This window comes from Macrotis lagotis, chromosome 7, assembly GCF_037893015.1.
Source record: "Macrotis lagotis isolate mMagLag1 chromosome 7, bilby.v1.9.chrom.fasta, whole genome shotgun sequence".
In the NCBI taxonomy this organism is placed as follows: domain Eukaryota; kingdom Metazoa; phylum Chordata; class Mammalia; order Peramelemorphia; family Peramelidae; genus Macrotis; species Macrotis lagotis.
Genome location: NC_133664.1, coordinates 193,136,871 through 193,163,057, shown reverse-complemented (window position 1 = coordinate 193,163,057; position 26,187 = coordinate 193,136,871).

Sequence of the window (26,187 nt, the reverse complement as noted above, 5' to 3'; positions counted from 1 at the left end):
AGGTCCTCCTGATTCCAAGGCCGTTGCTCACCTAGCTGCCCTAGAACTTTTACTTCTACAATTCTCAGGTATGGGTATACACATTTATACATAGACACAGACACATAGAAAAACACCAAACAATTTTTTAAAAATTATCATCTATGTTACAAGTAACCCTGTTAAGTTACAAGCTTCATAAGGGCAAAGATTATATATATTTTATATTTAATCAGAACCTTGTGCTATATCTTATACAGGATTCATGCTTAATAAACATTTATTAAATTTAGTTGAATCAAGTCCTGACTTCACATTTGAAAGTGGTCATTTGGGGAAGTGACCTAGGACTAAGAAACCAACAGACCCCATTCTCTTGCTACCATTCTATGCATACATGAGAATGCAAATGCTATGGATCCATATACACATTTTCAAAAGTATTTTACGGCCAACTGTCACTTTAAAAAAAAACTTATTTCCCAGAAGGTGGCAGCATAGGATAGCCAAAAATCTACTTAGCTCCATTCTAAAATAGAGTCCATTTCATCAGTAGTGAGATCTTCTGAATTTGAGGCACCACACATAGGTTTTCAAATTGAAGAAATTTTCTAGACCCTTCCCATTTACTTAATACTTATAATTTTAGAGTTCTTTAACTTAATTGATTTATGATCTAAAATATAGATATTGCAGCATTTTAAAAAGAAAATTTTAAAAGGAAAGCAAAGAAGTTCAGTTTAAGACTCAAGAAAATTAAATTTGACAACAGATTTTAAGATCTGGGTATAGGCTGGATTTTGCTGTATGTTTATTTTATTTGCAAAAATTAAACATAAAGTGTTAAACTTTATTAAAAAGAATTATATATAGAAGAGAGGTCAATTGCTGAAGAAAAGCTAAAACTTAGTAAATTGATGCATATAAGAAACATACCTAAAGCATACTCATACAATTTTGAAATAGATAGTTGGAGAAGAATTTAAAAGCTTCCCCAAAAATGAGTGGAAATCAAAATATTAGGTAAAGAAATCATAAAAATAGATATATTCAAAAGGCAATCAGGGAGATTAAACTATGATTGCTGGTATCATAGATTATAAAACATCAATATTAAATATCTATTTTAGCACAATTCTGATAGTATATGTTAATGATTTAAAGAAAGGGAGGAGGGTGTAAGCATTCTGAAGAATTCATTGAATATCCATGGATCAATTGGCACGGTATCAAAGTACAAGGTAATTGAAATAGAAGAAAACTATATTGTAAGGCACTTTTTTCTATTCCTATTGCTTTCTTTGTATTATTTACTTTATATCCTTTTCTTGCCATACCTTTTCAACATGACTCCCCTTCAGGCAGTTAGGTGGTGCAGAGGATACAGTACTGGCCCTGGAGTCAGGAGGACCTGAGTTTAAATTTGACCTCAGACACTAATTACCTAGCTGTGTTACCTTGGGCAAGTCATTTAACCCCATTAGCTTGCAAAAAAAAGCATGACTCCCAATTTTTCCACTCTCCAAGAGCCCTTCCTTATGTTAAAAGAAGGGGGAAATAATCAAATCAGTGACCCCACTAAAACTTATGTACTGAGAAGAAGAAAAAGAAGTTTTTTATCATATGTTTTATGGATATAACATTGGCTACTGAATTTAATGAGTCCCACTGCTTTGTGGTATCATTTTCATTAGCATTATTAAACTCCTTTTGTGTATTCTCCTATTCTCCTAATTTTGCTTTCTTCATTCTGTATCATGTCATGAAAGTTTTACCATATTTCTCAGAAATTCTTATATTTACTTATTACATATAGTACACTGAAATTATTATTACATTATATTCATATTTCACAGTTTGTTCAGAGATTTCCCAGTTGATGAACTCCTACTTTTTTTTTCACTTTTTTGTCAACATGAAAAGATTTCCCATGACTTTTTGGTGTCTAGAGCAGAAAAGAGAGCCATGACTTCTTGTTCGCTAGGTAGAAATAGGAAACCTTTTCACTATTCTATAATCAGAACAGCCCTTAAGGTTTAGAAAGAACAAGAGAATGTTGAAAGCAATTTCCTAGCTAAAGTTTTACTTGGCTTCTTTTCTATTTGGAGAAGCAGAACACTAAGATATCTTGCTATCATCTAAATGTAAGTGGAAGGGTAAAGAGGAAAAGCAATGAGGAGGAAGGCATAAGAAATAATGATAAAATAAATTTCCGATCATAAGTCATATATGAGTTGAACTGAAAGAGTTGAGGAGAAATTAAAATATGGGTAGGACCTTAGCCTAAGTTTCTGCCATTTTCTGGTAAATTCTAACTGAAGGGAAATTCAAAGCCAGTGAATGAAAGAGCTATTAGTGTTCCCCAGATGGGAATAGTCATTAAATACAGTGTCCATGTCCCCATCAGATTATGGAGTCTCCTGACAGAACTATGGTCTTCTTCCATGCAAGAGAAGTTCACTAATCATAACATATTATGAATTATAGGCTAATGTTGAGTAAAATTTAAATATGAAATTCTTGTAGATCTTGTAAGAGTGAGCAAAACTAGATTTACTTAATCTTACCATGGAAAGGATACAGCAGTGTTTCAGGTAAACCTATCATCTTCTTTTCTTCTCTGTGATATGTACCCACAAGGTATGGTGACTCACATGGCAATGGGATATCTGCCAGGTATTAGGGATATGGACTTCTGGTAGTCTAGTTTCTTTTTATCCTTAATGATAAAGAAAATGTATCAATGACTCAAATCTTGGGCTCTGGTATTAATCAAGTTTCTGAAAGGGCTCTTTATCTTAGGGAAAACACTGGTCTAAGCTATATGGCAAGGTCCTTAGTAAATGTAATTCTTACCCAAATAGTTTTATGTCCTTTACCAGGAACTGGTAATTGACTGCTAATACATTTCAAAAATGTAAGGCATTAATATATGGAGAAATGAGCAAAAAGTTTGGAGAGATTGTTTACTTGGGGGGGGGGGGGTTGCACATATAATGAGCTTTAGAAAACTAACTAAAGAGAATTATGAGTTAAATCAGAAATTTAGTCCCTGAACTAACTTTTTTTTTTAGGTTTTTGCAAGGCAAATGGGGTTAAGTGGCTTACCCAAGGCCACACAGCTAGGTAATTATTAAGTGTCTGAGACCGGATTTGAACCCAGGTACTCCTGACTCCAAGGCCAGTGCTTTATCCACTACACCACCTAGCCGCCCCTGAACTAACTTTTAATAGGAACTTTGTTCTTTGTTTTGCAACTTTGCATTCCTTGAGTCTAACTTATCTAATGAGCTATAGCTTTTTGTGTGGTGAAAAGAGTCTTTGGTCTCTAGAGAATTTTTTCAAACTCTAGCAAAATCCATGAGAATAGTAGTCAACCATTGTCTCAGTCAAATTTCCCTCAACTTTTTTCCCCTTCATTTCATTAACCAATTATTATATTTATAAATTTAAAAGCACAGATATCAACTGGAGATGTTATTAGTTTACAATCTCGTGAGTTTTGACCTTAGAACCCTTTGGAATTGAGGAAAGCTTGTTAAATATCATTGTGAAATTTCAGCGATGGGATCTTACCTCTATATAGGGGAAAAATGGGAAAGTCATCTTTGGTAATGCATTCTTTTATACAGTTATGTGGTTATTGTCACCTTAAGCTATCTGAGACGCAACAACAGCCACAGCCTAGAGTTTTGCCTTCCCCTCCAGGCTGCTCTGATTTAACAGCAGCCAGAAAAAATTCACAGATAGTATCATCTCAAGTTATTTCTATACTTCTGTTATCTATAAAGAATATCCTTCAATAAAACTTTATTAGGATTCACAGGTTTTGTGAATGGACATTGTTTCATTCCCCAGTATGGCTGCTGATTTAACAAAATAAATTTCTTCATTATATAGTATTTACCACTTGATGATAAGGAAATACACTCATGAAATGCAAAAACTAGTGAAATGTGTTACACAATCCAGTGGGAAAAAATACATGAATAGTAGGAAATGATTATTTTTGAAATGTCTTATGAATTTAATGTCATTTAATTCTGTTGTTAGTATTTCATGGAAGATTTTATTCTACATTTTACATTCTCATAGATCTAACTTTTAAAATAGGAGTAAAGATTCCAAGAATTACAATTATACTCTTAGTGTGAGAAATTTTTAGCTCAACAGATTTAAGAATTCAGGGATGTTCAGCAAAATGATGTTAATTGACTTATATGAAAGAAATTATTTAAATTGCTGAAAATGTACCATACTAACATAGTTCCCATACTGAACAGTAATAATATTTTACCCATTAAGGTCTCAGGCCACAGAGAAGGAGACATATTAAAGATGTGAGAATGTGTTTCTAAGTGAGGTATAAGATATAACACACAAAGGAGGTAAGTAAAATAAACATAAAATAAGGAGTAGGTTATGACCTTTATGAGAATGGGTACTCATGATAGAAACGAAAGAGTGATAGAAGTACAAGTACAAGATAAAAGTACAAGAAAGATATCCTTGGTTAAAAGATATTCAGATTCTATAAAATTTCAATTATAAAACTGAAAATCCTTAATGAAACATATCCAGAAAAGATTCAGGATAAAAAATCTAAGGAAAATTAAAGAGTTTTTATCTCTATATTTTTTTTCTTTCATGATAAATTGGCTCTAGAGAATATAAGGGATAGGTGGGCATGGTTCCTGCCCTCAAAGAGTTTATTATTTTAGATCTAGTTACTATTTACAAACTTCATTATGAATATAACTTGCTGATTCTAGGCATCTTCATGTAATGGATACCTAAGCAAGGAGGCATGGCAAGGTCATTTCAACTGGTGAAAAGGTAGTTAAGAGATAATGTGTTATGATAACCTTATGAAGTTAAAATATGGAAAAATAGCAGTTCAATGATGAATAATGAAGGAGAGTCAGTTAGATGGTCGGTATTTCTTCAGGTTTGGGTTGGGGGGGTGGAGGGAAGACTTCTGTCCAGAAACAGTGAAACACAGTAGGTCAGTATTTAACAAATTCATAGAGACAGACAACTGGGGAAAGTTTGCCCTGTTGCATAAAATCATTGGCAAAAACTAGAGAGCAATTTGGCAAAAAAAAAAATTAGGTACAAATAGACATCTTAATTTATATACTAGAATAAATAATGAAAACAAGAAATAAAAACATAAACTATATGAGAATGAAAGTAGATACCTTCTAGAGGAAGTTACAAAATAGACAATTTTTTTATGTAAAATTTAATTTGAAGAAAAATTCTATTATTCCAGCTATAAATTTATCTTTGCATCACATATTTTAAATTAATGTTTGATGCTTCAAATACATATGGAATTGACAATATAAAATTCAGAGTAATTCCTAATATCTAGACAAAGAATAGGAACATTTTTAAAAGTAACACATATATGCACATAAAATAAGCTTTTCCATATGCAAAGCAAAGCAGAATAGGGATTACATGTGAAACTATAAATCTTTATTCTATATTGCTTAATTCAAAATATATGTGAGTATAAAATAAATTCAACATTTTACTTACAAAGCTGTCCTGCTCAGCTGTACATACATCTAAACATCTGTTCTCTTCTGTTCATTTAAAAAATGTTTCTCTATCCTTTTCAAAATTTTTCTTTTTTGACATTACTATTGCTACCCTGCTTCCCTGCTTAAAAATAATAGTAGTTCTATTGCAGAAAAATGAAATTTTATAATCAATCAAAATAATTCCACAAAGTACCCATGTCTGAGTGCACCAACAATCTGTGAAGGGTGGGTGATGTACTTTCTCTTTCTCCTCTGGCATCTTGATTGTATGGTTCTCAAGTTTCTCAGAGTTTTTCCCTTTACCATGTCACTGTTATTGTCCAAGTTGTTTTTGGTTCCGCTCACTTCAAACCACTTCAGTTTGTATAAATCTTCTTAAGATTCTCTGAAAACATTGCTTCAATCAGTTTTTATGGTGCAACAATATTTCATTCCATATGCTTATTTTATTTAGCCATTAGTCAATTGATGAACAATCTTATTAGTTTCTAGTTTACTTCTCTTCTTTTCTTTTCCCTACTCTTTCTCCTCTCTTCTCTTCTCTCCTCAGGTTTTCCTTTGTCTCCTTTTTATTTCACTTTCAGGATTCACTCTTTTAAACAACTTAGTTTTGCTTGAGACTATTCCTTCTCCTGTATCTTCTTCCTCATCCCCATCTCCTTGCCTGCTAAACTTAATGTATTTCTACACCAAACTCTTGGAGAGCATGGGAGCATATCTGTGTGTATTCAAGAATCATTTTTTAAAATCCAAAAATATTGATATTTACTTGATATTTATGTTTCTACCCTTTATCCTTAGCTGTGTACTATTCTTGCATATCTCAATTTTGAGCAATACTACTTTTTTTTTCTCCACTATTCCTTTTATTCCTCTTTCTCCCTTAACACCATCAGAATTAAACTTATATAGTTCCTCTGCTTACTTTAACTCTTGCAAAACGTTTCAAAGAAATGAAGATTGGGAGGAGCCAAAGATGGCATCAGGAGAAGAGCCTCTCTTAGGTGTTCTCTCTAAAATATTTCAAAAACTTTAAAATTATGATTCTAACTAAATTTTTGAGAGACAGTACCCACAGAAAGATCCAGTGTGGCAATTCTCACCCAAGGTAACCTGGAAAATAGTGGGAAGATTCTGTTCCATGGGGTTGGAGGGGCAGCACTATGCCAGAGCAAAGGAACTTCAGCCTCCTGGGAACAGCCCCAGGGTACCTGGGAGTGCTGACTCCTGGCATCAGAAGCAGTTTCCTGACCTGCATCCCAGGGAACACCAAGCACAACTTGGAAGGTCAACAGGGAGACCTCTCCCAGAGCGAGCACAAAGCTCAGGCCCTCAGTGTGGTTGCGACAGCCCAGATCCCAGGAAACAGAAGTAGGCCTGTGGAGATGCCTCCAGGCAGCTGTACCATGAGAGCTCAGTCCCCAAAGGGAAGGGAGTGGAGGGAGACTTCCCAGGTCTGTCCTCTGTCCCTGGAACAGGACTCTGGGACTTTGACCACAATCAGACCCTGGTCGCTGTCTAGAGCAGGGACTCCCCTCACAGTCCTGGGGCAGAGGGGGGCTCTTGTGATCATTCACAGACCAGGAGAGCAGTCAGAGCCATACATACTGAGGTCCTCGCACAGGTGTCCCAATAATACTCAAAAGCTCAGGAAGCAGGGCAGCCAGGTGGCACAGGGGATAGAGCACCGGCCCTAGAGTCAGGAGCACCTGAGTTCAAATCTGGTCTCAGACACTTAATAATTACCAAGTTATGTGACCTTGGGTAAGCCACTTAAGCCCATTGCCTAGCAAAAACCTTTAAAAAAAAAGCTCAGGAAGCACTCCAAAATCAGGCACAGGCTGGAGAAATGAATAACTGAAGAAAAGAAAGGAACCTGACCATAGTCAATTAGTTTGGTCTCACATACTCTGAAGATGAGAAAGTCCAGGCTTCTGCATCTAAAGACTCCAAGAAATATAGACATTGGGCTCAGGCTATGACAGAGCTCAAAAAACCCTTTTGAAAATCAAGTAAGGGAGATAGAAGAAAAATTGGGAAAAGAAATGAGAAAGATGCAGAACAAAACATGAAAATGAAGTCAGCTGTTTAATCAAGGAGATCCAAAAAAAAAAATGCTGAAGAAAATAGCATGTTAAAAACCAACTAAAGTCAAATGGATAAAACAATTCAAAAAGTTTATTGAGGAGAAGAATGTTTTACAAAAGCAGAATTAGCAAATGGAAAAGGCGATAAGAAAGCTCTCTAAGAAAAAGGAGAGGTAGAAAAGACTAAGATATTGCATATAAAAGATATTTCATGTAGCTTTTGCAATGGCATGGAAGGAGGGAAGGTGAGAGGGAATGAGGGAGCCTTCATTATCATCACAAATGGCTCAGAGAGGAAGCAGCATATGCACTCAATAGTGTATAGACATCTAGAGGGAAAAGGAGAGAAAGGGGAAAAGGGAAAGGGGGGATGTGGGTGATAGAGGAGAGGGTAGATCATAGGAAAGGATAGTCAGATATAACACATTTTCTTTTTTTACTTTTTTACTTTTTGCAAGGTGCTGGGATTGGGTGGTCTGTCGGAGACACAGGGCCAGGTGGTTGCTGGGTCTCTGGGGTGGGATGTGGTCTCTTGGTCCCAGGGTTGGCTCTCTTTCCATTGAGCCACTTGGCTGCCCCACAGCATATTTTTGAAGAGAGGCAGAGTGAAAGGAGAGGAGAAAATGTAGTAGTGGGAAGGAATGGTTGGAGGGAATTACTAACAGCAACAGAAACTATGGGAAAATATGGAAGTAACTACTAAGGTGGACTTATGATAAAGAAATCCACCTGAGACAGAGCTTGATGGCATCAGAACACAGACTGAAACACATTTTTTTCCTCTTTCATGAGGGTTTTATATTTTTGTGAGGGAGGAGGTATTATGTTTACTCTTAAACAAGAATATTTTAGTAATGTGTATATAAATTAAAGAAAAATTTTAAAATTTAAAAAAGAGAAATGAATATTCTAGAGAAAAATATTTATTTTTTCTTCTTAGACTATTAGCACTTTATCATCTTAATAATTCTAATTGTTCAAGTCAATTTACCTTTCTATACTTCCAAATTTTTGTTTACATTTCAAGGCTTCTTATCATTTCTCTTCATTTCTCAAAAAGGCATGGAAGTTCTCTAGTCCACTAAAAAATACTCTCCTCCTTTACCCTTAACAGTATTATATTCAGCTTTTCAGGATCAATTAATGTTGGTTGCAAATTTATGTCTTTTGAATTTTGGATTATTGTATTCCAAGATTTCATAATTCAAAACAGAAACTGGCTAATCTTAAATCATCCTGATTGAGTTCCTTCATTCTTGATCTTTTTTTCATTCTGGAAGTTCATACTATTTTTTCTTTAACCTGGAAGTTTTGGATTTGGGTTGACATTCTTAAAACTTTAGCTTTTGAACTCTTTCAAAACAGAATAAGTATGCTTTAAATTTCCCCTTTGCTCTCTGTTTCTAGTAGATGTAAGCAGACTTCTTTTATAATTTGTTGAAATATAGTATTTATGTTCTTTGATGGTAAGTCACTGTTTTCAGTGCTAAAATGATTTATTAAATCAATAACTCCTTAAACTTTTTCATTGTAAATTGTTCTTTCTCTATGGGAAATACCTTATATTTTCTCTTTTTTTAATCTTTTAATTTTGTTCTAACATTTCTTGATGTTTTGTAGAATCATTGATTTCCAGTTGATTTATTTTAATCTTCAGGAAGCAAATTACTTGAGTAAGGGTTGCCACTTTCAATTCTATGCTACTCACTGTCTAATTATTTCCTCTGGAGACTTTTTATTTTTTAATCTCTTGCTTGACTTATTTTTAGATATTCATGTTGTACTTGAATATCATCCAGTTTTCCCCTTTATATCTCTAAATGTAATTACTCTACAGTTACCCTTTCCTTGGTTATGATTTTTGGGGTATCTAAATCTTTAATAATTCTCTGTAACAGTCAGTGTTTTCTCCTACTTCCTCATATCACTAACTTTAGATGCTGAATTTGGGACTTTGTGCCAGAACCTGCTCTGTCCTCTTTTCTCCTGGGTAGTAGGTAGTAGTTTGATCTCAGCCTGGATCAGAGGGTTTCATGGGCTGACTTCTACTTCTTGAGGTATGCCCATGCTATGAGCATAGATAGATTTTAGTCTCCCCTGAATCTATATCTTCAGTGACCTCTAACAGTGTCTCAAGACAATGCTGCAGAACTCAGAGCCCTTGGCTTAGGGTATTCTTGTTTATGAACTGCCATGACTAGAATGGAAGTTATTGTACGTAGTTACTTTGAAAGTTTATACTGTGGGTTTCTATTCACCTTGCGGAATTCTCACTCAGACCCCCTCTGCTTCTGATACATGCTCTTCAATACATAGTCCTGCAGGATACAAGTGTCACTGACATTCACTAGTTATACTGGAAAACTTTTACCATGCTCACCTTACCTGAAACTTGATTTTTCAGGATGGGGAATCCATTTTCCATGAACTTCTGAAAGAGGTTTCATGTCAAATTCAATTAATTGGTAAACATGATAAAAGATGGGAATAGTTATGTTAGAGGGACAACTGTGGAACTGCAATTTATTCTAACCCTGAAAACAATTTGGAGCAATGTCATTAAAATAAGTTATGAAAGTGCTCATCAATTTAGTAAAATCTCTACAGGGTATAAACCCCTCAGAGATCAAAGGCATATCAAATGGTTCAATATTTAAAATTTTGAGCTTTTGAGGTAGAAAGAAACTAGAAACAAAGGGAGTACCTATCAACTAAAAAAATAGAGGAGTTGTGATATACTAATATACTGAGATATTATTCTACCCAAAGAAACAGTGAATGTAAGCAATTTGAAAAAAAATTGGAAAATTCATTCAAATATAATGCAGAGCAAAGAGGGAAGATCTAAGAAGATCTAAGCAAGATTCATAATAACCTTGATAAAAATGACAACAATAATAAAAGATATCAAAGCTCGGATAAATGCAAATGATTAATCTTGAAACCAGAAAACTAATGAAGAAACATGTCCTCTTTGCTCAGTAGAGAGTTGGTGGACCTTACATGTAAAATCAGGGATACTTTCAGACACAGTCAATGTTTTGTTGTTGTTTGTTTTTTTAACTGTATATCTTTGTTAAATGGGGATGTTCTATTGGGAACAGAATTAATATTTGGAAATTATAGAGATAGAAGGAAAAAATTAAGGAAACTTTCAAAAATATATTAAAATATTAGATAGGCTTTCCATATCCCCACTAACACCAAAATGAATGTAGTTCCATGTTATATAAATAGCTTCATGGGTTTTTGAGACTTGCAAAATTTTTTCCACCGAAGAAAAAGGCTGAACAATTTTAAAATATTAGATAGAAAAAAGAGTTTCATAAAACCAGCAGAAATTGCCAAGGGTTTAGGACTTGTATTATTTTTATTAATAATTGGTATTAATAAATTCCTTAAAAAGTGAAGGAAAAGGACCACATAAAGCTTTAAGATCATTGCCTTAAGAGTCTAGGGCAATAAACTATTATATTAATTCAAAATAAGCAAATAGATAAGTCTTAAAAATTAAAATAAGCTTATTTCTTTTTCTCAAACAATCTGGACTACTTTGAACATAATGCCTGAGGCAAGAATTTCCCCCATTTTCTCTCACTCCACACAAAAAGAAAGTAGGGGAGATGAAAGAAAGGAATGTCACCAATGTCAAACTATGAAAGGAGAAAGGACTAGGAGTTTCATTAGTTTTCTTTTCTGTTTTAAGATGTAATCCCTTTGACAAATAACTCTATCCTTTCAGAGTAGCATTTGTTAATTACACAAATACACACAGAGGAATTATTTTTTTAAAAAATGGGCATAAGCTCAAAATTTCTAAATTTTAATAAAAGGATAGCATGTCTACAAATTAAAATCATTGAATTCATTTAAATCAAGCCTAAAATATTCTATAAGAAGAGACTTGGTAGACCTAATTAACATTCATGGAAAGAGGCAGCTGTGAATTTGGATTCAGAATTTATAAATATTATTTAGGGCAGTTAGTTGGCACAGTGAATAGAGTGTTATGTTCATCCTCCTGAGTTTAAACGTGATCTCAGACTCTTAACTAGCTGGGTGACCCAGGCAAGTCACATAATCCTGTTTGTCTCATCTGTAAAATAAGTTGGAAAGGGAAATGGAAAAGCATTCCAATATTTTTGTCAAGAAAATCCCATATGGAGTCCTGAAGAGTTGGACACAAATGAAAAAAATGACTGAACAATTTATCCTCATTTATCATCTACATTCATTTTTTACTTCTTTGACTCCTCTACCATCCTCCTTCTAAAGTCATCAACGGTAAATTTTATCATCTTGCAAGATCCCATCAGCCTTAGTATATTCACTTATCAATACCTTCATCTTTCTAATTGGAGGAAGAAGCCATGAATTTCTCATCCTATGGTAGGCTAGAAAGATATCTAAAACAATTTCACATTATTTGCCATTTATTTCAAATTTCTTTTGATTCTCTTCGATGCTAAAGACTCAATACATTCCCTCCTCCTCCTATTTAGCATAATGCCTAAAACTTAGTAGTCACTTAGTGTATGTTTATTGACTATTCTATTACTAGAAACATGTATTGGGAATATTCTTAATCAATCACAGTACAGTATAATATCAGTTACATTTACATTTCCTACAACTTTCTCCTCTCCAAAAATTTCTAACTGTCAGATTTTCCCCCATCGGAAAAAGCATCCATTTAGAGGGGTTTGATATAGAATGGTACTGATGTGTGAACTTTAGAGACTAAGTTCCATTTTTAGATTCACCATTTACTCTGAGACAATAAATCAATACATCAACAAATATTTACTGTATGTCTTGGGCAAGATACTGTGGTAGCAAGTTATACAATGAGCTAACAAGATAACCTTAAAGATATTGTGGACTCCCTGTGCTTCAGTTTCCCTACCAGAAAGGACAGCATATTTTTTCTCCTCCTTTTTAAGAAGGATTCTTTAAGTACTATATTAATTGGGAGATTGGTGGATAAGAGAGGTTGCATACAATTTCTTTTTTAAAGTGACAAATTATTTCACTACCTTTTAATCGTCTAATGAATAAATATAGCAGGCGCTTATAATATTAGAGTTTGAAAGCTAAGGGTGACAGACATTCTGTTTCATTATTTCTTTTTTAACAATATATGAACCATTCTATTTTTTTTGCTCTTACTCAAACACTATGCTGGAGATGTGCAATACATATGAACTTCAAAAGAAAAAAGCATGAAACTGTATAAATCTGGAATAATATTACAGTCATATACTTGAATCAAGAATATGAAGTCTGATAGAAAGTTTAGCACTTTCCTAGTTAAACTCTTCATTTGACAAGTGAGGAAACTGAACTACATAGCAATTAAAAGGAATGTCACATAAGTCAGACAAAACTCTTACTTCAATATTCATTTCATTAGATAATATTTCCAAGGTAAGATAAAAGGCATCATTGAAGGTAGATGAAATAGTTATTTTAGTGTTCAATAGAGCAGTAATTCACCAAATATTGATGAACATTTATATTAAAACAGCAGAAAAATGAAAGCAAAACAATTTTTGTCTTTTGAAAATATAACAAAAGTATTAATATTGATGCTTTTATGAAACAATTACATTTGAAATATTATTACATATCAGTTTTTCAAATATCTGTCTGTAGGTTTATTTTGTTTTTGGAAGATAGAGAAAAGAGACATAAATCTAATTATTTGAAACAAAGATGGAAAAAATAAGTTGTCTCTGTGGTGTATACACAATTTTGTCATCAATAATTGTATAAAGATTTTCTATGCTCTAGAGCCTAGGTGGGCTGTTCTGAGAAATTATTATAAGAATTCATAAATCTGCAGTGTTTGTGGAGATTTTCTCTAGTATGTTAACCTCAAAAAAAATAAAAGCTGACCTTGTTTTACTCATATTTTCTTAGCAGAGTTTCAGATAGACATGTGTTTACAGAGTGTATGGCAATGATCTGAATGTGTGTTATGTATATGTGTATTTATATGTTCAAATGACCCCTCCCAACTCTTCTTCAAGCCAAATGGAATTTAAGTTTAATTTTTATTTCTGATCTTTCTTTTATACATATATATATTTAATAAGTTAAAAGGATGGAATATTGTTTTTAGGGATATTCAAACTCATTTAATGTAGTCATGTTCTAAGACCTAAGTTCAAATTGCAATGCTGACAGTAGCTATGAATAAGTCAATTAAAATCTCTCTGAACTCTTTTCTCATCTATAAAAAAACTTCTACTTGCCAAATATAGTTGTTGTGAGTCTCAAATGATATATTAAAGTGCTTCGCAAAAGGTTTTTTAGTTATTGCTATAAAATATAACAGTGGCAATGACTTTAAAAGCCACTAGTTTCTTCTCTATTATATTTAAAGTATATTTAATATTTGATTAAATGTCAGTCTATTGTGACTATATTGAGAAAAAATTCTGACAATAAAAATAATACTTCATTTTTAAAGGTATTGTCTTACCACAGTTAAGAGCATTTAATAGTGAAACTGAATTCTACATAAATTCTAGATTTTGTAGTCTCATTAATGCAATTCATCTGGGGATTATATCTAAATAGGTTGTTCTGGTTCTGATAAATTAGGGCTGAGCTATTTAGAGAAAAGGATTCAAGTCATTATACATACATATATATATATATATATATATATATATATATTCAAAAACCACTTGCTAAAGTTTTAATGTATACACACATATATGTATATATAGATATCTATGTATACCAATTGTGATTTGTAATGCTTGATCTAGTCCTATGATTTTACTGATGTAGAGAACTCCCAACAAGGACTTGAAACTCTTAAGAGCTAAACTTGAGCTTCTAAGGGTCACAAGACTTTTACTTAGACTATATAATTTCTCATTGATATATATCTGGTAGCTTGCACTGACAATCAGGGCAAGAAGGATTGTTCAGTGCTTCAATATTTATTTTGACCAATTTACTCCGACCACAAGAAGGAAATGATATCCTCCTTTCTGAGATGAGGAAACTGAAACCTGTTACACAAAGATTAAATGGAATAACCAACACCAAACCCTGTGACTTTAAATTCAATGTCTTTCTATTATACTATACTCTTTCTATTTCTATTAATAAAAAAGGATAAAATGAGAGATTGACACTAGTAAGCAAATACCCCAGTGAAATTTCTTCTTTCACTTGTACAAAGAAAAACTCACCCATAAGGGATGATGCTTGCACAGTAACCAGCTTAAATGGAAAAAAGAACATCAAGGGTCTTTAGGAAAGAGAAAAGTGAAATTCTGACTTCTTTTCTGGCATACTGAAGTGAAAAGTGAAAAGAAATTATATGTAAAAGGGAGGAGATTTGAGATATTACCATGTAAAATATTATGAATTCTAAAGGATTATCAGTTTTATTTTCAAGCATTCCTATTATATATGAATATATATATATATATATGTTGAATCCCAAATAAAATTTATTTGCATTTAATTAAATAGGGATTAGGATGAGGATAGGGTACTAAAGAATATCTGATCTTTAGTTTTAGGGAGAAATTATTCTTTAAATACTTAGGATCATTTAAAATGTTCCAAAGTACCTACCAGTGGCTCAATAAGAGTAAAAATAGCAGCACATTCTTTTGCCCATTTTAATCTCTTCCTCTTGAAACTCAGTCATAAGTAACCAATGGCTCAGAGAATAGTCCATGACATAAAAAACCCCAGGACATACATACAATTTTCTCATTTTCTAGAGCCAAATCGTCCATCCAGTAAACCAGGGAAAACCTAAACTTGGTATTTCTAACTATATCACAACTCTGTGTTCAGTTTATTGCAGAAGAAAATTTTATTAAAAGAAGATAAAATCATGCAATAAATTCATATACATATGTATATATGAATATGTATATGTCCAACCATTAGACCCCCAAAATGTATGTAAATACTCCAAGACTCTTACAGAAACTGTTAGAACTTCCTTGACAATAAATTATATCTTTTCTAGTCAAAAAAATGGACCAGGGTATGGCATTATTTAAAGTGTTTCCTCTCTCTTCAGTTTTCAGTTGCTCTTCATGACACTGTTGTGGTTAATTTCTGCTTTTCAGGCAAAGTAAATCACATTTTCCTTTGCAATTTTCCCTGTGCAGGATGAGAGCAAAACCTTCCAGAATCTTTCCCTTTCCTTTAAACCAGTAACCTACTATGCTCATTCTTAGAAAGTATTTTCTCTATTCTTTTCTTTTTTTCATTCAGTTCTAGGTTACCAGCACTACCCATCATTATATATGTCTTGAAGATAACATATTTTAGCAGTTTGTTCATGTGTGAGGGATTTGAAGACAGGAAAAGCATTCAAGCACTCACTAAATTCATTTCCCTCCTGTCTTAACTATCGAACTCCAAGTATGACTCATAGAGGATTAAAAAACATTCTGGGTTGAGGCAAGAAATATGTATTCAAATCCCAGGTAAAAAACAAATAAATATATGATCATGGGCTTATCAGCCCTTAGCCTCAATTTCTTCATATGTAAAATAAGGTTAATATTTGTGACCTTTTATATCATGGTGTTTATTTATGATTCCAAATTATATTCTTTTTCTATACCTACTTGATCTATTTTACAAATGCAGAGTGTTTGATGCAAAAATATTGCACTTCCAAGTGCCTCAGAGAGAGAAATTAACTGGGGACATCCAGGGATTAATGGCATTACATTGACTGAGAAACTGATTATTGGGTCTTCCTGACCAATAGACTATTTTGCTTAAGGTCTCATCATAGCATCTGGTTTCTGCCTTCCTATTTAAAGGATAGAAAATTCACATATTTCTCTACTCATAGGAAGAATCATTTTCAATCTAAGAAATAACTACATAATATAAACAATATTTCATGTTAAATTTCCAGTATCTTTTTCTTTGGGGAGGAAGTTTTTTTGGAATGATCTTCTATGGATTAAGAAGAGAGAAAGTTTTATGATAAAAAAAATTACTATAGGCTATTTAAAAGTAGAAATGTGATATAGTTTAATTAGTTCCTGATGGGAGAAGCAAAGGAAACTCTGAGCTGGAGGGAGGATGACTGGAAAAAGTCACAGGAAACTGGAAAACTGGAAGCTATGAGAAGTCACCTGTAGCCAAGAAAGCAAAAATATGGGCAAAACAAATCCCCAAAGGGATTGAAGGAATGAAGCTACTATAGTGGAATTGCTAAGTGATATGTGCCTGTCCCTCTCTCATCCTTTACAGACTCCAAAAATAGTAATACTACATCTCACTTCATTTATTCAGCTCCTTCAGGGTACATTTAAGCAATTTCTTCTGGGCACAAGATGGGAAGAGGGGGAAAGCAGCAAAGACTGTTTACTTTTCATTTTGTTTTGTTTTAGATGTTTACTTTGTCTTTATTGTAACCACAAGAAATTGCTAGTAGGGATTGGATTTATCAGGAATGTAATTGGGAGGAAGCAACAGAACAGAGAAATAATTCCAGAGCAAAGTTAAAGATTGATCTAACACTGCCTGAGGCATTTTGGTTTTTTGTGTTTTATTCCCTCCAGAAGCACAGTCTTTGGAGCTTACAAAAGAAAATAGAATTAGAAATATTTTGATATTGCATGATGGAGTGTGGAGGAGTGCTTATCCTAGGAAACCCTCTCTAGGCAATAAGTCAATTGTAAGGAGGTCCAGGCACAGACAGGAGAATTATTAGTACAGGTATCTTTCAAATAAAGAAACTCTCTGTCATTAAAAGTAGGCATCTTCTTTGCAACATACAATTGTAGAGAAAGTCCTATAGCACCTAGCAGTTCATTGACTTGCCCAGGGTCATTCAGTCTTTATACATATACAAGAATGGAACTTGAACTCAGGTCTTCCCTGCCTCTTCTCTATTCTATTCTTTGAAGCCTGTTCACTATCCATTTTACCCCACTGTCTATTTATTGTCCACCCAGAGATAAAAATTCAATATTATAACCATATAACCTCAATTAAAGTTATTTATATTAATTAAATTCAGTTTTTTAGAAAGGAACCAAAGCACTAGAGCAATGAGATGGTAAACACAAAAGAGGATGTCAGAAAGAATAGTTGAACCAGGAGATCTGATACAATTGTGAAAGTATTGAAGGAATCAATTTTAAAGGACTTGGAAAAGGGAAAAATATCAAACAAAAGTGTCAGTAGAAAGGATATTGGCAAATATTGATTAATTCCCATTTTTATCACTATAAATTCCCCATAAAATCTACATGAGAATGATCTACAAATATTAGAAGGAAATAGAAAGTTCTAGCAGATGACAGAGAGGAACCTACATCTTGACAGTAATATAATGAAAATAAGAATATGAGGTCTCACTATGCATACTGTTTGTTGTATATAAAAAATGGAATCTGTAAGAGCAAAATATAAAAAGCATGTCCTTGAACAAGGTAATTTCCATACTTACGTAAAATTGTCTATTGCAGAAATAATCATGAGAATTCCTAAACTGTTAGGCTGGAAATGAGTATGTGCCCCAGATTCTTGCTGAGGTATATGTACTTTCTTGAGTCAAAACAACTCATGATTGATACCTATGAGCTAGATGACTAGGGTATCATGTCAAAGATAACTGGACCCTGAGTGTTGTGGAGAGCATAAACTTGTAGGAAAAAACTTTTTTCCTTAGTATTTAAAAACTATAGTAAAAGTTCTGTTTGTCTTTTGGGAATCTAATCTGCTGGAGTTGTTGGAAGAGAATTCTCTTCCCTGAATTTCCAGTAATGGCATTAGGAATTTCTCCCCCTCTTCCATTAGCAATGGGTGCTATTGTTTAATGGAAACCCTCTTCCCTGATGCCATTTTTCTTCCTTGTTGCATAAAGGTGAGAAAAATGGGCAAGCCTCAGCTTCTTTATTAAGAAGATGAAAGAGTTGGACTAGATGCCTTTAAAGGTTCTTTCAATATTTAAAACTATGATCCCATTGTGAGAGTAAGAGTTTCCACCTAACCCCAATTAAAGTTATCAAAGAAGGCTCAGAGAACTGAAATGAACCAATCATATAAAGTAGGTGTGAATAAACCCCTAATTAACTTGAGAGGAGTTAAGTGTTCTGATCATTAGATGAAAGTAATACTGCCACACAGGACAGAGCTTATGAGTGATTGAAAGAATCAGACACACCCCTGGTATTATGTATTATATAGTAAGCCAGTTCAAAATTGCATATTCCAGAGGAACACCATTTAAGTTGTGAAGGATCCTTTGGTGAGAAATCAATTAAGGAATAGGAGATGAAAGAAAGGGGGGAGTATTGGGTTTCTTTCTTCAGCTCCCTCTTGATCAAATGATGACCATGTGAATTTCAAAACAATTTAAAATAAGAAGTTGCCTTGGTATAAGTGTCCCTAATGAAATGAGTAGAAATAGCAATCACAACATGGCTTGGGAGCTTAGAGACAAAGAGAGAGAAGATAGCTTTAGGACTATTAGTGCAGCAACACAGAGAGTTACATCCAAGGAGAATGCCATAAAGACTACAAATGGAGAAAAGACCTTCTAGTAACTAGGATCTGGGCGGGGGGGACCTTTTGAATACATGCTCTATCTACATTTAAGCATGCTGTACCCATGAAATTGTGTGGATGGAGAAAGTGTATGCTCTCTATTTAGGGCAAAGCTTTCACAACAACTTCCCTAGCTACACCTGTTTTCTAAAAGAAATTTAATGTTGGCTTATGATCTAGTGGAAATATACTTTAGGAGTTGGGGATGGGAGGTTGTAAGTAAGAGTATTGGAGATACTTACCCCTCCAAGTTGTCCCTGGAACCCTGATGTGAAAGATAGCTTCCTTGTAGCAATCCTGTCTGTATGTAAAAGTAGAAATCAGGGAATTACCTCATGTGAGACTCTATGACTACTAATTAGAATTATTTGACTTAAAATTATATATACATTTTTCCCTTCAAAGTCAAATCTCTGTCTTCATCATAAATGACAAGGATTTGGATAGAATGGAATGAATTTTTTTTAATTTTTTTTAATTTTTATTAAAGATATTTGAATTTTACAATTTTCCTCAATCTTGCTTCCCTCCCCCCACCCCCACCCCACAGATAGCACTCCGTCAGACGTCTTTACTTTGTTTCCATGTTGTACCTTGATCCAAATTGGGTGTGATGAGAGAGAAGTCATATCCTTAAAGATAACAGAATTCTCAGAGGTAACAAGATCAGACAATAAGATATCTGGTTTTTTCCCCAAATTAAAGGGAATATTCCTTGTACTTTGTTCAGACTCCACAGCTCCTTATCTGGATACAGATGGTACTTTCCTTTGCAGACAGCCCAAAATTGTTCCCAATTGTTGCACTAATGGAATGAACAAGTCCTTCAAGGCTGAACATCACTCCCATGCTGCTGTTAGGGTGTACAGTGTTTTTCTGGTTCTGCTCATCTCACTCAGCATCAGTTCATGCAAATCCCTCCATGTTTCCCTGAAATCCCGTCCCTCATGGTTTCTAATAGAACAATATTGTTCCATGACATACATATACCACAGTTTGCTAAGCCATTCCCCAATTGAAGGACATTTACTGGATTTCCAATTCTTTGCCACCACAAACAGGGCTGCTATAAATACTTTTGTACAAGTAATGTTTTTACCTTTTTCCCTCATTTCTTCAGGGTATAGACCCAGTAGTGGTATTGCTGGGAAAAGGGTATGCACATTTTTGTTGCCCTTTGGGCATAGTTCCAAATAGCTCTCCAGAAGGGTTGGATGAGTTCACAGCTCCACCAACAGTGTAATAGTGTCCCAGATTTCCCACATCCCTTCCAACAATGATGATTATCCTTCCTGGTCATACTGGCCAATCTGAGAGGTGTGAGGTGGTACCTCAGGGAAGCTTTAATTTGAATTTGTCTAATAATTAATGACTTAGAGCATTTTTTCATATGACTATGGATTGCTTTGATCTCCTCATCTGTAAATTGCCTTTGCATATCCTTTGACCATTTGTCAATTGGGGAATGGCTTTTTGTTTTAAAAATATGACTCAGTTCTCTGTATATTTTAGAAATGAGTCCTGGAATGAATTTCAAAAAAGGAGAGGTAGCTAATGAATAAGGGTGGAAGAAGAAAGATCTAAAAGTATTGACAGAGAGGGAAGGGGAGGGCAGCTCCTCTTCCTCCTCTTGTGATGAGTGGCATTTTCAATGTATATATATTTTTAAAAGGAAAAAAATCAGCTTTATAATTCTTCATAATTCTATTAGATTTTTTCCAAAATCCTAGATCCTTCTTCTCCCATAAACTATAGACTATATTATTTACGCTGTTTAGAACAAATATATTTTGATACCCCAATATATAAGGACTCAAAAGATCAATCATCAAACAAATGACATTTTTTTTAGTTTTTTTTCCAAGGCAAACAGGGTTAAGTGGCTTGCCCAAGGCCACACAGCTAGGTAATTATTAAGTGTCTGAGCCCAGATTTGAACCCAGGTACTCCTGACTCCAGGACCAGTGCTTTATTCACTACACCACCTAGCTGCCCCCTATAACAAATGACATTTTAAGAGAAATCTTTTTTGATATATTAAGTTCATATATGTATGAATATATGGATGGCCATAACTCTATTCTGGTTTTTATCTAATTAAAAAAATCCAATGAATGAAGTAAAATTTCAAATATCATTAGGAACAGCTTTTCTCTAAAAGGAATCACTATTTATTAAAAATTAAAAAGAGGCAGTGTATTGATGTAGAAAGTGTTGAATTTGGAGTCCAACTACCTATTTTTCAATTCCTGGTAAGCTATTTATTGACTATATGGTCTGGGCAAGTCACTTAAATCCTCTTCACCTCAGTTTTCTCCTTGGCAAAATCAAGGGATTGAATTAGAGGATCTTTGAAGTCCTTTCCTGTTCTAAATTGATAATACCATAAAACATTAGCTTCTACTGGAAACATTTAGAAATGTAGTTTGTAATCTCAAAACTTTTATTGTATTTACAATAAAAAATATAGCATATGTATGATCCACTCCATATAAATCCTTAGATTATGTAGCCCAATGAGACAGTATAAAATATTCAATTGAATATTGAACCTAAACTCAAGAAGGTCTGGGTTCTGATCCTGTCTCTGACACATAATATCTATGTGATTATGGAAAAGTCACAATTTAACTAAATCTATGTTTTAAATTTTAGATAACTTGAATGAGCAGATTCAAATATTTGAATATTTAGAATTATGGTATTTCTAAGGGCAAACAGCAATGCCAGGAAAATGCCATATTATTAAAGATAGAGAAAACATCTCTCTTTTTTTTAAAAAAAGGGGCATCATGTTTCAATGCTCCCTAATGAGGGGAAGGATTATATGACTTTTTTTAATTGCTTCAACTTTGCTAGCAATTTATTTGCCTATATGAAGTTTATTTCTTACCTCTACTTGAGATATTTGGGACTGAAAAGATTTCATTTCACAAAGAAAGGTTTTTAAAATAGTGCATGATGGGAAATGAAGAGTAGGACTGTTTCACTTTAAGTAGATGTCTAATAGTTCTTTTTCCCATGAAAACAAGAAAATATGCTTCTCTCTTGAGCCAAATAGCTCAAAAATATCTAAACCTAATTAAGACATCAGAAATATATCATTTGGAGGGCAATTTGGAAGATGTAATAACTCCCACTGTGCTCCCTGTGCTGCTGTTTTCCTAAGTTTTAGAAACACAATTTATTCCAAAAAAAGATAGTTTCAAGTCAGAGCAAAGAGCAACTTATCCTAATTTCATTTTCTTCTATGATTTTTTCACATACTCTCCCTTCTTGATGCCACACATCATTTAGTATTTTAAAAAACTATTTATTAAAGCTTAAGTTGCTTGTATATAGCCACAATAAAGATATATAAAACATGAGAATCTGCATAATTAAAGGGATTTTAAAAATTAAGAGGTCAGTGATTTTCTGGAGTGAGGGAAAAAATGCTGATTAAGCTCAATAATTCAAATTATGATTATACATAGAGATGCCCTGGGACTAAAAAATCATATCTATTGAAAGCACATAGTTACTCTTCAGGGATTTAAAATGCCTTCTTCAAGTCTAAATGTCCACCTGGGTCCACTGATATATTGTAAATTCCCATTTTAGAGACAAATTTAATTTGTATAGCTGATTCATTTCTGGTTCTTTTATAAAACTCCCTAACCCAGAAGTCAACTCAGAAAGTGCCAAATACTCCCTTAGCAAATTATGTATAGCAGCTCTTATCTTCTTAAATTCACCAAAAAAACTGTCTGTTGAATAATTCTGGGGTTTTCTTCCTTAAGTTAAAATATAAACATTTGAAAATATTTTACATAATTGATAAAGAGTTTTAGGATTATTTCTAAATGTTTATGTGGTAGACATCTAGGTTATATTGATGTGGTTACCTATAATACCTGTGTAAAACCAATTCCAATTCCTTTTCCTATAGAAATGTTGCTACTAGAACTTTGATTTTTAAATCTTTAAACAGTGACCAAATGATATTCCCTGAGTAGTCATTAGGGAGTATGTAAATTATAATTTTGATCTATAAGGAGTCTTTGAGAAAACAAAGAGTTTTAACTGTCATCTTTAAAGACATTTGGCAGGTTAACTGACATTCTTGATAAGCTATTTCCTTTCATGGTTGAAAAGAGATGGCCAGAGGATAGAACAAAAACACAACAAAGTAAACAAACTATATTCCCTGAGAAAGCTGAGTTTAACCCTTTTGTAGCTTAGGGGAAAGAAAAGAATTTCTGAGAAAAATTTAATTGTAATCTTGAAACGTGATAGGAGCAATGTATTTCAGAAGTAATGTCAGAATATTTGAAGGGATTTCAACTATGATCTTTCTCATAGCTATAACATTCTAAATAATGATTTATGTCATTATACTATTATTGATTACATTGTGAACAAATTACAGAGTCAGTAACTTTTATGTTTACTTAATCCCAAGAAATTAAGGATAAATAGGTAGGTAGATAAATTGATTAAAAGAAAGGTAAGTAGATAGATACACACATGGATAGAAAGAAGATGATGCATACATATATAGCTATATATTCACATGTATATTTCTGTATGTGTGAGTGTGTGTGTGTGTGTGTGTGTGGATATGTGTGTTGTATGGGTGTGTAGAGAGAAACAAAAGAGAGACATAGAGACAGATGAGCAAATGATTATAGGAAAGATCATTATTCAACTCATTAAATAAATATTTAATAATCTGGGGTGAAAATTCAGATAATCCTTTAGTGAGAAAGATTTTGTAATTTTAGTAATTAATAAAGCAATAAATATTCAAACCCTTAATTACTTTAGAAATAGACAAGATGTCGGGCAGCACCGGCCCTGGAGTCAGGAGTACCTGGGTTCAAATCCGGTCTCAGACACTTAATAATTACCTAGCTGTGTGGCCTTGGGCAAGCCACTTAACCCCATTGCCTTGAAAAATCTAAAAAAATAAAAAAGAAATAGACAAGATGAGAATAAATATGATAATGAGTCAAGAGCAGGCTGAAGTCATCCCATATAGGAATTCTTCTTCATGGAAAATTTAGTGAACCATGGCCTAATGTAACATCTTAAGATTTACTTGAAAGATTTTAAAAGAGTAGAATCAGAAGAAATGCTAGGTCAATTTGTTCTGGATTTAGGGATTTTTATCCTTTATCTTTCTTTCTTGCCTAACTGGTTAAATAGAGATATTCTGCAATCCTCTGGGTAAAGAGAGATCTGGATCCTCTTGACCCAGACTGGCATCAGATCCTGGGCTATATACAGAGCAAAAAAAGAAATTTTAAAGCAAACAAACTCAGACTTCAGGAGAAGAGAAGGGTATCAGTTCCAGCTTCTAGATGAAGCTGAAGCCTGTAGAGGGGGGAAAAAAAGCATGATTAGAGTCTTAGACTAAAGGGAAGTCTATAGTTCTGTCACTCTGAACCAGCAGAACTTTCTAGTGGTACGGGAACATCTGAGTTCAGTAGTAGTGTCCCCTAATATAGATCCAACTCAAGATCAAGAACATGCAGAACTCAGACTTGCAGGACAGCAATTATATTTTCCCCCTGAATCACACCACTTTGGAAGCACTAAAAAACTTACAGATCCCCAGTCTAAGTTGTCCTTAAGAGTTTGGAATAATATGACACTATTATCTACAAGAAAACTGCACCAGGACCAGTCCAGACCTTCATTCCTAAAGAACACAGACCCTGACCCTAATATCAAGCCAAAGCTGGAAAGTAAGGTGGAAGAATAAACAAAGAAAGCTCCTATCATAAAAGACATTATGGTGACAGGAATATTCAAGACACAGTTCTGAAGAAAAGAATAACTCCAAAACATCTCTAAGCAAATCCTCAAAGAAAAATGCTGCCTGGCTACAAATTCAACTAGAATTCCAGAAAAGATGAAGAAAACATCTTTGCATCTCTTAACAGCTTGGCAAAAGAAGTTGGGCAAATTAAAACTTTGTCTAAGCAACAAATTCCCTATAAATAAGAATGGATCAAAAAGAAACCAATACTTCCATGAGAAACAAATATTTAAACAGTCAGAAGACTGGAAAAACTGGTATCTCAGAGCAAAAAAAAAAAAAAAAAAAAAAACCTGACCTGGTAAATAGATCAAAGGAGAAAAAGCAACAGGAATCATTCAATTGTCTCAAAATCATCTTCAAAAATATTCTAAAAACCATAGTTCAAAAAATCTTAAAAGAAAATTACCCATCTCTTAGAACCAGAATGCAAAATGGAAATATAAAAAATATTTCCTGTCATACCCTGAAAGTCCAAAATCAAAACTTCCAAGAGGATCAGTATTAAATTTAGAGCTTTAAAATCAAATGAAAAAATACTACAGATAATCAGAAAAAAAGAAATCAAGTTCCCAGAAATCACAGTCAGAATCACACATGATTTAACAGCCATCACAGTAAATGAGAGGATAGGTTGGAATATTTTATTCCAGAAGACAGAAGACATAAGCTTAGAATCAAGATTAGCTTATCCAGTAAAACCAAATATAATTCTATAGAGGAAAAACTGAATTTGTTATGAAATAGAGGACTTCCAAGCATCTTTAATGAAAATATCAGAACAATGTAGAAACTTTGAAATTTAAACATATGAGTTAAGAGAAGCATTAAAAAAGTAAACACAAATGAACAATGATAAAGGATTAAAGATAGTCTGTTCATAGTCTAATATGAAGAGATGATATATGAATACCCTCTGAGTCCTATCATCTAGTAGTCATAAAGGGAGTTTAATTAGATGAGACCAGAGAATGGTTTTGTAATATAGTAATGATATTAGAAGAAAAATTTTAAAAAATCATAGATATTTGAGATTCTATTTCATACCTATCAGGATGGCAAAGTTGATACAAAAGGAAAATGCAAATACTATGAGGGGGAAACAGGAACATCTGACAGTTAGGAAAATGGCAAATATTTAACAACTGGTTATCTGAGAAAATAAATAATTTTAACACTTTGACATTTTTCCCATCAGTTC